We start from the raw sequence: 11,294 nt of genomic DNA on the forward strand, positions 1-11,294 counted from the left end.
GAGAGCTACGGAAACAGGCATGAAATGCAGAGATGGGGCAGCGCAGGTGGTGTGAGGAGGAGTTAAAGGCAGTGTCCTAATTCAAGATGTATGTGATCGGTCCCCTTCCAGAGAGGTCACAACCTCTCTGTTGTGCTCTCAGCTGGGATTCTGCCGTGAGAAATCTTCTGTGGCAGCAAATAAATCCAAACCCAATTAAAAGCCCATCATGTAAGAGACTATGAGGCACCTCATAGGCCACCAGCAAAGTCCTGGAGCAGCATTTGGGGAATGCTGGTAAACAAAGCTGGATGATAGGACAAGAAATGATGGGTTTGAACTGAAACATGGGAAGTTCAAGTTAGATATAATGAAGAAGTTCTTTACTGGGAGGGTGGTGAGGGTGCCCATCTGTGATTCTATGATGAAACACAGACTGGAATTACCTTGTTCCACAGTTATGGAGTCCAAAACTCAGTGCTGCAAGTGTATCAGGGGCGGTTGGTTGAAACACTTCACAGCAAGATGCACGGGCTATAACATACATGTTGCGTAGTTCACTGCAGACAGCCTTGGCTTCACCAGGGTCCTAGGTCTCTGTGGTGCCCCATCAGAGATAACACCACGAGGTCATCCAAGTACTCCCCTCACTATGGGACTTGGCAAGTGAGATCTTGCCCTATATATTCACTGATCATGAGCACTAGGGCTTCTCCTTTTCCTGTTAGCAAGCAGACCAGGCATTCCTCCTGGAGCACAACACACAAGTCATTGGGAAATGCTGGGCACAGTGGAGATGTACATTACATACAGGAAATGGAGTGCCAAGCCTGTGACATGAAAAACATTTCTGGTTTTGCTATTGCGAAGCTACATTTTACTGACTTAGGTCCCCAGCCCACAATAAGCTATTATTAATGCACTATGATATTGAGATACCAAGCAAGATTAATAGCTCAAGCTCAGAACCATGGTGGGCAGGGAGAGCTATCCGATTAATATGGTATTTCTCCTTAGGAGCACAGCAGAAGCAAAACCATGCAAGCTGGAGGAAGGGCAATCACTGAAGCACCTTTTCAGGCCATTTCCCCCCCACCCAGAGCACTGTGTTTGCACATCCCTGTCCCTGCTCCTCTCCCTTGCATCACACTTCATTCGCTAACACAGGCTTTGAGGAACCAGTGGCATCCCCCTGGGAAAGGCAGCTGCAAGGAAAGCAAGATTCCATGCTTCACTTTTGCACGCAAGCCCTGCTGTGCTCCTCTCCTTGACAAGTCCCCCCTCCCCCCACCATGGGGGAAAGCTTTGCCCAACAGGAAGCAGGGAGCTCTGCAGCTGAGCAGCAGGATGCTTGGCTTCATCACTAGCAAAGGGGTCAATATTTTTGCTCATGTCACTGAAACATGTGCCCTATAGTGCAATTTGGCAGGCTCTGAAGAGGTCCAGCTTGGCTATGGTAGCTCAAAGCACTGCCTTTCCACACTGCAGCATTTATTACCCTCTCCCCCCTAGAGAAAAAGCATTACTCCATATATCTTCTCGAGGTGACTGGCCTGGGCTCTGGTCTAATCAGATAGTTTCCCCCTTTTATCTCCCCCTGATCTGTCCAAGCAGCTCTGGAGTCCATCAACCCAGTGATATCATCCCTTGGCACAGCCCCTGCCTGTTTGCTTCCTGCCAGGATGAATCCTGTAAACACTCACAAGAAATCACAGCAGGCCCTGGGAGAAGCACTTCTTTTACCTCCTCCCCTCTAGAGAAAGGGCCCATCCCTCACGGCTCACACGAGATGCTGGGGAGGGAGAGGAGGAAAAGGAGGAGGGCTGGGGATGGAGCAGTGTGGAATGATGGAGCAGCGAGGATAACCTCCATAACTATGGAAAGCAAACAAAGCCAGGGATGAAGGAGCCAGCTGGGTCCTTTGCCAGCCACTTGAGTCTATGGAACTCTTTTCTTTTGCTGTTTGTTGTGGCATTTTTTGAAAAGGCTTTTCCTTGCTGTGTCAGAAGCATTGCAAAGTGTGGGGCAGCCAACACCCAGCTGGGACTGCGCCTAACCTGGCAGCCTTGGTCTGCTTACTTAAGCAAATGGGGCTCTGGGGATGAACAAGGCATGTATCTGTCTGGTTGCTTCCTTTCTCCTTCCCTCCAGCTGACTTCAGAGCCCATTCCTGGTTTGTGGACTAACTTAAATGGGAGCAGTGATCTCGGAAAGATTCAATTCTTCACAGTGCCTTGAGACTGCTCTGGCAGATGGATGGGGCTGACTGCAGCCTGAGCCCAGCCCAGCTTAACCCAACATCCCAACATGGCCAAAACCACCAGATGAGCAAACTGGAGCACACCAAGGGCTTGCAGGATGCCCAAAGCAATGCGAGAGGAGGTGGTCCACGGTCACCTTGTCTCAGTAACACTGCTGCTGCTGTGTGGTGCCACACAGACCACGGGAAGGCCTTTCTCAACCTAGCTGATTCTATGATTCTGTACATTCCTATTGATGAACAGGCAATTGCAGCCTCCTGCCAGTGTGAATTTCATCCCATTTGATCACACAGGAGCCTGTAGCACTGAGTTTCCTCATTCCAAGTCTCCTGCAGCTGGAGAGACCCTAGGGATACCTATAGGACAGTTGCTTTGAGCTGCCATCCCTGCCAAGCCTTGCACGCAACCATCCTGCAATATATAGAGGGAAAAGGGAAAAGCAAACTCCTAAGCAGCATAAACAAACCTCGGAGAGCACTCTGGCAGCCAGGATGATTAACATTCCTTAAGGAAGGAGCTGGGGGAAGGGAGACATAACACCCTCCTGCAGGTCCCACCTTCCCACCTAATCCCCCCATTGCCATCTGGCAGATTTACTGGCCGCAGAAACGTCGCTCCGACTGATATAATGAGGAATTGCAGGCGGTGCTATATTTCCTCATGAATTTCACTTCCCTGCCAGAAGAGTTCAGAGCTGGGTCAGACTTTTATATATATTTATGTACATAATATATATATATCTCTATAAAAACACATATATCTTCTTCTTCTTTCCAGGTGATTTCCACCTTTCCCCATCGAAGAACTCATTCATCCTCATTCATCTTCCTTACTCACCAGGTTTTTTACTGCTTGCCTAAATGGGTTAAAGAAAACTGAAGGACCAAAGCCCGCATCCATCCCATCCCCTCCAGGGTGCTTCTTTCTGTGGGTGCTTGGGGTGGTTGTGTTGTGCTGGTTTGTGTTGCAAAGGACCTTAAAGCTCGTTCAGTCCCAACCCCTGCCACAGGCAGGGACACCTTCCACTAGAGCAGGGTGCTCCAAGCCCCTGTGTCCAACCTGGCCTTGAACACTGCCAGGGATGGGGCAGCCACAGCTTCTCTGGGCAACCTCCCTCACCCAGCACCCCCAAGTCCTTCTCTTCAGGGCTGCTCTGGTTTCAATCAAGCTCAGCTCCAGCTTAACAGGCTCTAAAGAAGAGGTGGGTGGTTTGGACTTCAAACAGTTCTGTCCCTCCTCCCCCATCACAGTCGTGGTGGACTGCCTTCGCAGGGTCACGATCAGAAAGGGATGTGCACCAGCATCCTAAATCACTGGTCTCCAAGCTTCTACCATGCTGCTTTATCTCACGCGTATGTCTTCCATCCCAGCTCAAGGCAGGATGCTGAGAAACACAGGTTGGAGATTTTGTGGGTACCCATCATGGCGTACCTGACTTTCCTCCCAGGGATGGGTCCACATCAGTGCAGCAGGAGGGACAGCAAACAGCCTCCATGCTGTACTCTGCAGCAATAGGTGCCTTGGAGAAAGAAAACAGTGGCAGAAACCCTAAAGTCATTTGCTCTGCACCATTTACTTGCTCCTGACTACTGCCGCATGCTTCTGGGAAGAGAGTAGGACAAACAAGGTTTTCCCTCTCCACTGGGATTAGGGGATGGGAATACATGGAGAGGGAGGTCTCAGAAGACACAAGCACTAAAATCCCTGGGGACAAAGTGACCAAACAACTTTGTGTGTCGAGCAGCTGAGCTGCAGCACTGGTACTCCTTCATTGCCAGCTCGGATGCATGACTTTGCAGTCCCATTTCACCCTTGTAGGAGAAAGGCAAACACAAACAGGTGGAAATCACCTTTTCCCTCATCCCATGGCCAAACATGAGAAGCAGGACAAGGCCACGTCCTCTTGGTATCAGGAGAGGACATCAGAGACCTGCATTTCTGGCTGATCTCCTGTAGCAGCCTCTGCTGCCCTGTATTTCCATGGACACATTCCTGACCGCAGAAACCTGGATCACACCATTGAGGAGGGGAAGGAAAGGACTTGCTGTACCTAAAGGACTCCAGCTCCTTCAGGAGATCACTGTTTTAAAGGCATCCTTGTTAAATACAAGGCTATTGCCCTGAAGGAGCTGCCTTTGCCCCTCCCAACACCATTCCCAAGCAGGTCACACATCTTCTCACCAGTGGCTGGCTCTAAGCTGCCTTTTTCCCACCATTCGTAAGTTTTACAGCCAGCATTCCTCATTTTCCATGTCATTAATCTCCACGGGCCCTGGCTCCAAGTGGGCTGGAAGCCAAATCCTGCCAGACAGGTTCAAAGTGGAATCCAAGTTGTCTGGAAAACGCGAAATTCAACTACAAATTCAATAAGCACATGAACCATGCACTGGCTCTCATCAACCGCAACCACCCAGCAGGGCAAGCTCAAGCCAACACATGGGTTTGGTGCCTCTTCCCATTCCAATTGGCTTTTCCAGCAAGCAGCCAAAACATGAAGGGTTATTTTGAGCTAATAGCTTTAATCCCCACCAAACAAGAGAGATTTCCTTGCTTTGGGAGTTGCCATTGAGCACTGTCAGCATTTTCATAGCATTTTTGCAATGACTTTTCATTTCCTCTGCTGGCATCTGAGTTGCTTTGCTGTGAAAATCCAGTTCCCCAAGGTCCCAAAGCTGAGGACAAGACAGGCCAAACCTCTGTCAGACAGGGCAAAGGAAGGAAAAGAAGAAACCCATTCTACGATAGGAAAAGGGAGAACAGGAAGAGCAAAAACTCACCTGGACATCCCTTTAAGCTAAAAGAGGGAGATTCAGGCTGGATGTGAGGAAGGAATTCTTTACGATGAGGGTGGTAAAACACTGGCACAGGTTGCCCAGAGAAGTGGTGGCTGCCCCAATCCCTATAGACATTCCAGGGCTGGATGTGGTTCTGAGCAACCTCATCTAGCTCAAGATGTCCCTGCTCATTGCAGAAGGGTTGGACCAGATGAGCTCTGAAAGTCCCTTGCTACCCAAACCATTCTTTGATCTCTATAAGTGTCTCAAAACCAGCCCTCTCCCCATATTCTGTAGGCTGCCTGTGCAGTTTGTCTGTTCCAGAGGGTGATGCTCAGCACTGTAGGAACAACACAGCTCTTCACCCCTCCTGCAAGCTGCAGGTGATGTGCACATTAGACATTCCAGGCAGGAGGACTTCCTGTTATCTACCATTTGCTGTCAGTCTCTTTCCAGCATCTCCAGTGTTAATAGGGTGGCCCTCAGGGCTTTTGCTCAACATCCACCTATACTGCACATCCCTTGCCAACACCCCTTCGGTTGTCTGGTTGGCAGGACTGGCTTCCCTTGGGCGCGGGCTGTGCAAGAGCTGCCAATGAACTCAGGAAAGCAGGTACATCAGAGCCCAGGGCACAACCCAAGGCGCCATGTTCTTTGACTCAGGTTGCATGCTCTTTGCCTCCCTCCAGTAACAAACCCGGGCAGGGTCAAACCAGAGGAGCTGTGTGGCTCTGCACCAGGAATAAATGGCTAACCAGACCAGCAGCACCAGTGTGTTGAGCCGGGATCCTTAGGAACAAGGGCTCTGACAGCCCGTGGCATGATCCATCACCTGCCTGAGCCAAGCTTTCTGCTACAGCAAATCCACGATGCGCTCTTCCTTGCCCCCTCCCCCCCCCCCCCCCCCCCCCCCCAAGCCTCTTCAGAACGGAGCTTGGAAGCAGTCTGTGGTACTTAAGTCCTAAGTCCTGTCTTTCTCGACTCACAAAGGGAACCAAAAGGAATTGTTTTGGAGTAACAGTGCAAATCGAATTACCTGTGGCAGATAAGGGGCAGAGAGGTCAGCTCTGAAGAGGCTTTAGATGAAAGAGGCATTAGTCTGCAACCCACAAGGAATAACTCAATTCGTGTATCATTTTCAGCACCCCCAGAATCTGGCGAAGCAGAGGTTCCCTAATAAAGCCCAACAGATAAACCTGGCCAAGAGGATTTGTTGTCCTGCCGAACACAGAGCCATTCCACCAACCACATGCTGAGCATCAACCATCCCCCAGAAAGGGGAAAGTATAGCAATGTATTAGAAGCCATCATCAATCAACCCAGAGGAAACCAAGCAGCCCTGGTCAGGTTGCAGGCCAAGCCATGAGAAGCCACTCTGCGGTTTGGGGTTGCAGCCTCATGCACACCTCCTCCTCTTCCCAAGCTGCATCCCATGGATGCAGACACCCCCATGGCACCTTGGCCAGGAAAGAGATGGGGGTCGGGGTGGGGATGTGCAAACCCTCTGCTCTTGAATGCCCCAAAGGTGGCAGGGTTATTGATGGGTCTGGGACATGCTTGGGGCTCCCACCGGATGTTTTCCACCATCTCTGCTTCAATTCTCTTCCTTTTCACAGCAGAGCTCTCCCCACCTTTCCCAAAGATTCCTCCCTTTGGTTGGAACCTTCCTTCTTCTGGAGCACAGCAGGAAAACATTTGAGACCAGACCCAATGCAGCCTTACTGAGGGCCAAGCAGGGACCCTCACCAGCGCCAAGACCCACCTCATGGATAAATAGGCTCCAGGAATTCCTGTCACTCACCACCAAATGAGCCCAGCTGGCTAAAAGGTGGTTGCTAAGCTTGTGCTGGCCGCATGATCCATAGGGACTGGGGGGGATTTCAGGAACTGCTCCATGCAGTGGGGGAGGAGGGGGTTTGGTTTTTGTTATTTCTTCCTTATTCTCTTTCAAAGGAAAACATCTCGTTGAAGAGTGAGATTTGGGAAGCTTTCTCCAGGCCTCCAGGCATTCAATGCCTTTAAAAAACAGGAATTGCTCCCCATTCCCTTCCTGGTTTAAAGGGAAACAGGGCTGTCATTCCTCCAGGCCCTCTGAAACTGCTGACCATTGGATAATTGTGCCTTGATGGAACACAAACTAAAGAGCACGACACTGCCTGTGACCTTGTCCTCCTAAATACAGTAAAATGCTTTCTTTTTATTACACTGCATTGAATTTGCAGATTCCAAACATTTCCCCTTGCTGCAGGGGAATGAATTGATGAAAAAATAGATTAAAATGACTTCAAAGGCCTATAATAAAGCAAATAGAATCAAAGAATGAAACTGGTTTGTGTTGGAAGGGACCTTAAAGCACATCCAGTTCCAACCCCCTGGCATGGGCAGAGATACCCGCACAGTAAAGATCTTCCTTATCTCCAACCTGAATTTCCCATGTTTCAGTTTGAACCCTTTACTCCTTGTCCTATGAAAGGTATCCTAGATAAAAGGTACCTGTCTGTAGCTGGTGCACATCAATGTGCAATCAGGACTGTACAGGATAAAATGGTTTTCCTGCCACTGCCATGTGTTTTAAGCTTGGAGCATGCACTGTGCTGCCTTACTTCTCAAGGGGTGGCTGCAGCTACTGCCCCACCGTGTTGGGCTGGGGATGCGCGGGATGCAGGTGCCCATGACGGAGAGCAGACCCCCTCTATTCTCACTGCCCTCAACAAACCCAAGGGCTTTGCCGGAGAGGTTTGTGGTCCCTTTCTGAGCTCAGAAAGCAAAGTACATGACGGCAGTGGGCTGCTGCCCAGCGTTAGGGTCCCATGGAGATGATGCTCACCTGTTGCAGGGTAGCTCACCTCCTGGACCACTGCCATTGCTGCTCCTCTGCCCTCAGCCTGGTCCCAGAGGAGAAGTTGGTCCCTGGAGCAGTGATTTGGGGATCTGGGCAAGCACCGGTTGCTGCTGCTTCAGCCCCTGAGGTTTTCTGGGCACCCCCAGGTTTGGATAGCATGAGAGCACAGGAAAGAAACCTAAGTCGCGGGTGGCTTCCCACATTTCCACATCCTTATAATCACACTGGAATTCCACAGCCCAACGCAATGAGCCCCTCAGCAAACTCAGACACCATCCGCTTTTCCCAGAGCCTGTAATTAGCTCGAGCTTTGCTTCATCCCTGCTGAAGCCTTTCATTAGGTCTGCCTATGGGATGCTATTTGCACAGCCATGAAATACAAACACACTGTCAACCCTCAGCAGGAGACGCTTGTGCTGAGTTACACTGTTGTCAAAGAAGGCAGACTGTGACCTCCACACAACGCACAGAATTGGGGTGTTATCACCTTCACTGTTATTCAATACATTCCTGTTCTCCTGTGAACAGCTTTTCCCGCACCTCCAGAGATTTGCTGCCCACTGCTGGTCCCTCAGCAGCTCGTGAAGGAACAGCTCGCCATTCAGAGATGCTTGCCATCGCTTTCCTCTATTTTCCCTTTCTTCTTCTGCTTTGCAGCATTCTTTAGCCAAGACTTTGCACAGCTCAACCCTCCTGGCTCTTTCACTTACTAACCTCTCTTTACCCATACCCTTCTCTCCCATCCAGGCTGGAGAGCCTCACCCTACCCTTACCAGGCACATCGAGGACTCACGTTAGGTTGTTCACATCTTCATTCCAACCTGAAGCCACCAGGGTGTTCCATTGTCCAATCTTAGCAGCTGATGCTTGGGTGTTCTTTTGGGAAATGCCCGGTGTTAATGACTATAGAACATGGAATCCCAGGATGGTTTGTGTTGGAAGGGACCTTAAAGCTCATCCAGTTCCAAGCCCCTTTGTTACAGCCAAACCCCATGGCAGACTGCGAGGGCAATTGCTCTCCAATTCATACACACATGGCTCCATCCCATTGCTCTCTGTTTATACCACATACCCATTTGGCCAGCACCAGGCTTTCCAGAGCCTCTGAACTGACTTTCCACATGGAAGCAAACACTTACTGGCATTTGAAAGGCTCTGTCTTGGCAGAGTTACTGTGGGGTCTCTGGGTATTCTCCTTCGATGCTTTGCCTTGGACTCCTACAGCTCACCTACACCCCCTCGATTCAGCTCCCAGGACCTCTTGAGTTAAATTCCTTGTATATGTGATGGCTCTTTGGAGCTGGATTTGCTGCTGATGGATCTCACATAGGTCTCTGCTGTCTGCAGGCAGGACAAAAGCGCATCAGCTTCAAGCACCAGCTCCCCATACAAAGGGGAGCATACAAAGGAGCATCAGTTCTTCCTTAACATTGCGGAAATCACGGCAGTCACACCCATAGGGGCAGATTCTTGCCTCTTTGGCCAGGTTTCAGCCTTTCCTCCAGTACTCAGGCAGAAAGCCCTTAAATTCCCAGCTATGAGCAAGCTATTGCACCTTTCCACCATCTATCCCATTTTGCTCCAGGGGAAACAGTGTGAAACACCTCCCAGCCTCTCTACACTGGAAACTCCAGCTCAGCCCCCCATTCCCTTACTGCGAGGGTACCAGCATCCCAAAGCACCCAGCTTGTAGCACACATCCTATTCTTTCTGGCACCATTATTGCCACGTGTTTTCCCTAAAGCCATTACCACTTAAAGGCAACTGCATTTAAATTCCCACTTACTGGTTTTCAATAGTAATCCTTCCTTGCTTAGCAACAGTCCCTTTTGCAGCAGGAAGCCCTAAGCTGAACTTTACTTAGAAAAGAGCAGTCAGGCTTCTTGGAAAAGGACCGCATGAGAGGAAACAGCTTTTGGAGCCAGCCTGGAGCTGGGCAGCCTTGTGTTTATAGCTACCTCCCCTCCCGTGAGCAGCAAACCCACTCCTGACTCCTGTGGGGAACAGCAAATGACACCCCAGGGCAGTTCAGCGCATTGTGTTGATGTTTCTGCTTATAAGATGCAGGCAGGGGGAACAAAGGAGTCCCCAGCTCCCTTAGTGATGCTCAGAGCAGCCCATAAGAGATGAACCATCCACCAGCCCTAGGAGAAAGCTTCCACTCAGCAAACATCCAAATCCTGTCGTAAAAGCAGGATGTTTTTCTGGCACAGGCTGAACTCTTGCCCCCTGTGCTGTGTATTTAATACTGGACCCTGCTCTTTCCCCTGCAGCTACAGAGACGTTGATTTAAGGCAAAGCCTTGACTTGCTGCCCACAGTGAGAAACAGCCTCTTCCTCCTTTAAAGAAATGAAGTAATAAAGTTAAAATCAAACCCATCTCACTCGGAAGAGCCACGGGAAGGGTGTGGAGCAGTAGCCTGAACATCCCACTTGCACCCAGGCACAGGCTCCCATTGGAAGGAACCACCTCAAAGGGACCGGGGCAGCACAGACGCTGTTTTCTTTGGGATGAACAAATCTCTGGCTATAAAACTTCCCATGGCTGAAGCTGCAGTTATTAAAACACATCATTCCATGCTGAGACCCCGGCTTGGGTGCCGCACCATGGAGTTCAAACCTCCCCGCTGCATCGCATCAGGTTTACGTCCATGCGCTCACAGTGAGTAGCGAGAAATGAAGGCAGCTCTGGATCGCAGGTGCATTTGCAGGCCTGACATGTCAGCACTCACAGAGCAGGTCCCACTCCCTTGCAAGCTGCATGCCTGGGGCTGGACCTGGGGTTGGAACTGGTGTGTTCAGAGAAGGAAAAGGCATTGCTGGAAACACGGATAATCTAGTACTGCAGGTCCTGCGGATGCTAAAGGAAAGCCCGTCACAGGCTGCCCTCCAAAGCATCCAGGCCAGCACTTAACCAGCCCCACCCCCCCCACCATCCTCCTCATTTGTAGGGTCTCAAATCCACCACTCAGCAATGAGTGTTCATCAGAGCCCACAGTGCGCATTTGGGTTTGCAGGGCGAGACCTGGGGCTTCTTTAAGGATTAGCAGCCTCTGACAAATGCACTGCACAGAGCCTGAAGCTGTGCTGGAAACAACCCTCACTCCTCCCAGAACGAGCCCTCCAGGCTGTCAGAGCTGGCTGGAGCCTGGCAATGGAATTCCATACCCATGGATGAACTGGAAGACCCTTCTCAAAGTTCTGCCCAGAACAGCGCCCATGGCCATGCTGGCCCGTGTCACTCCTGGTCCCAAAGCAAGCCCCATCCCAGGCTGTCGCCCTGTCCACAGGTACACGCTTTGCCTGCTCAGACCTTCCCAGGCTACAGCTGGAGCAACAGACGATGCTCGGTGTTCCACAGCATGGTGCTACTGTTGCTGCCACAACAGCAGGGTGGGGATGGGGGGACACCGCATCGATCACCGCTTAGGCTCTCTT

Source organism: Lathamus discolor, chromosome 3 (genome assembly GCF_037157495.1).
Source record: "Lathamus discolor isolate bLatDis1 chromosome 3, bLatDis1.hap1, whole genome shotgun sequence".
In the NCBI taxonomy this organism is placed as follows: Eukaryota; Metazoa; Chordata; class Aves; order Psittaciformes; family Psittacidae; genus Lathamus; species Lathamus discolor.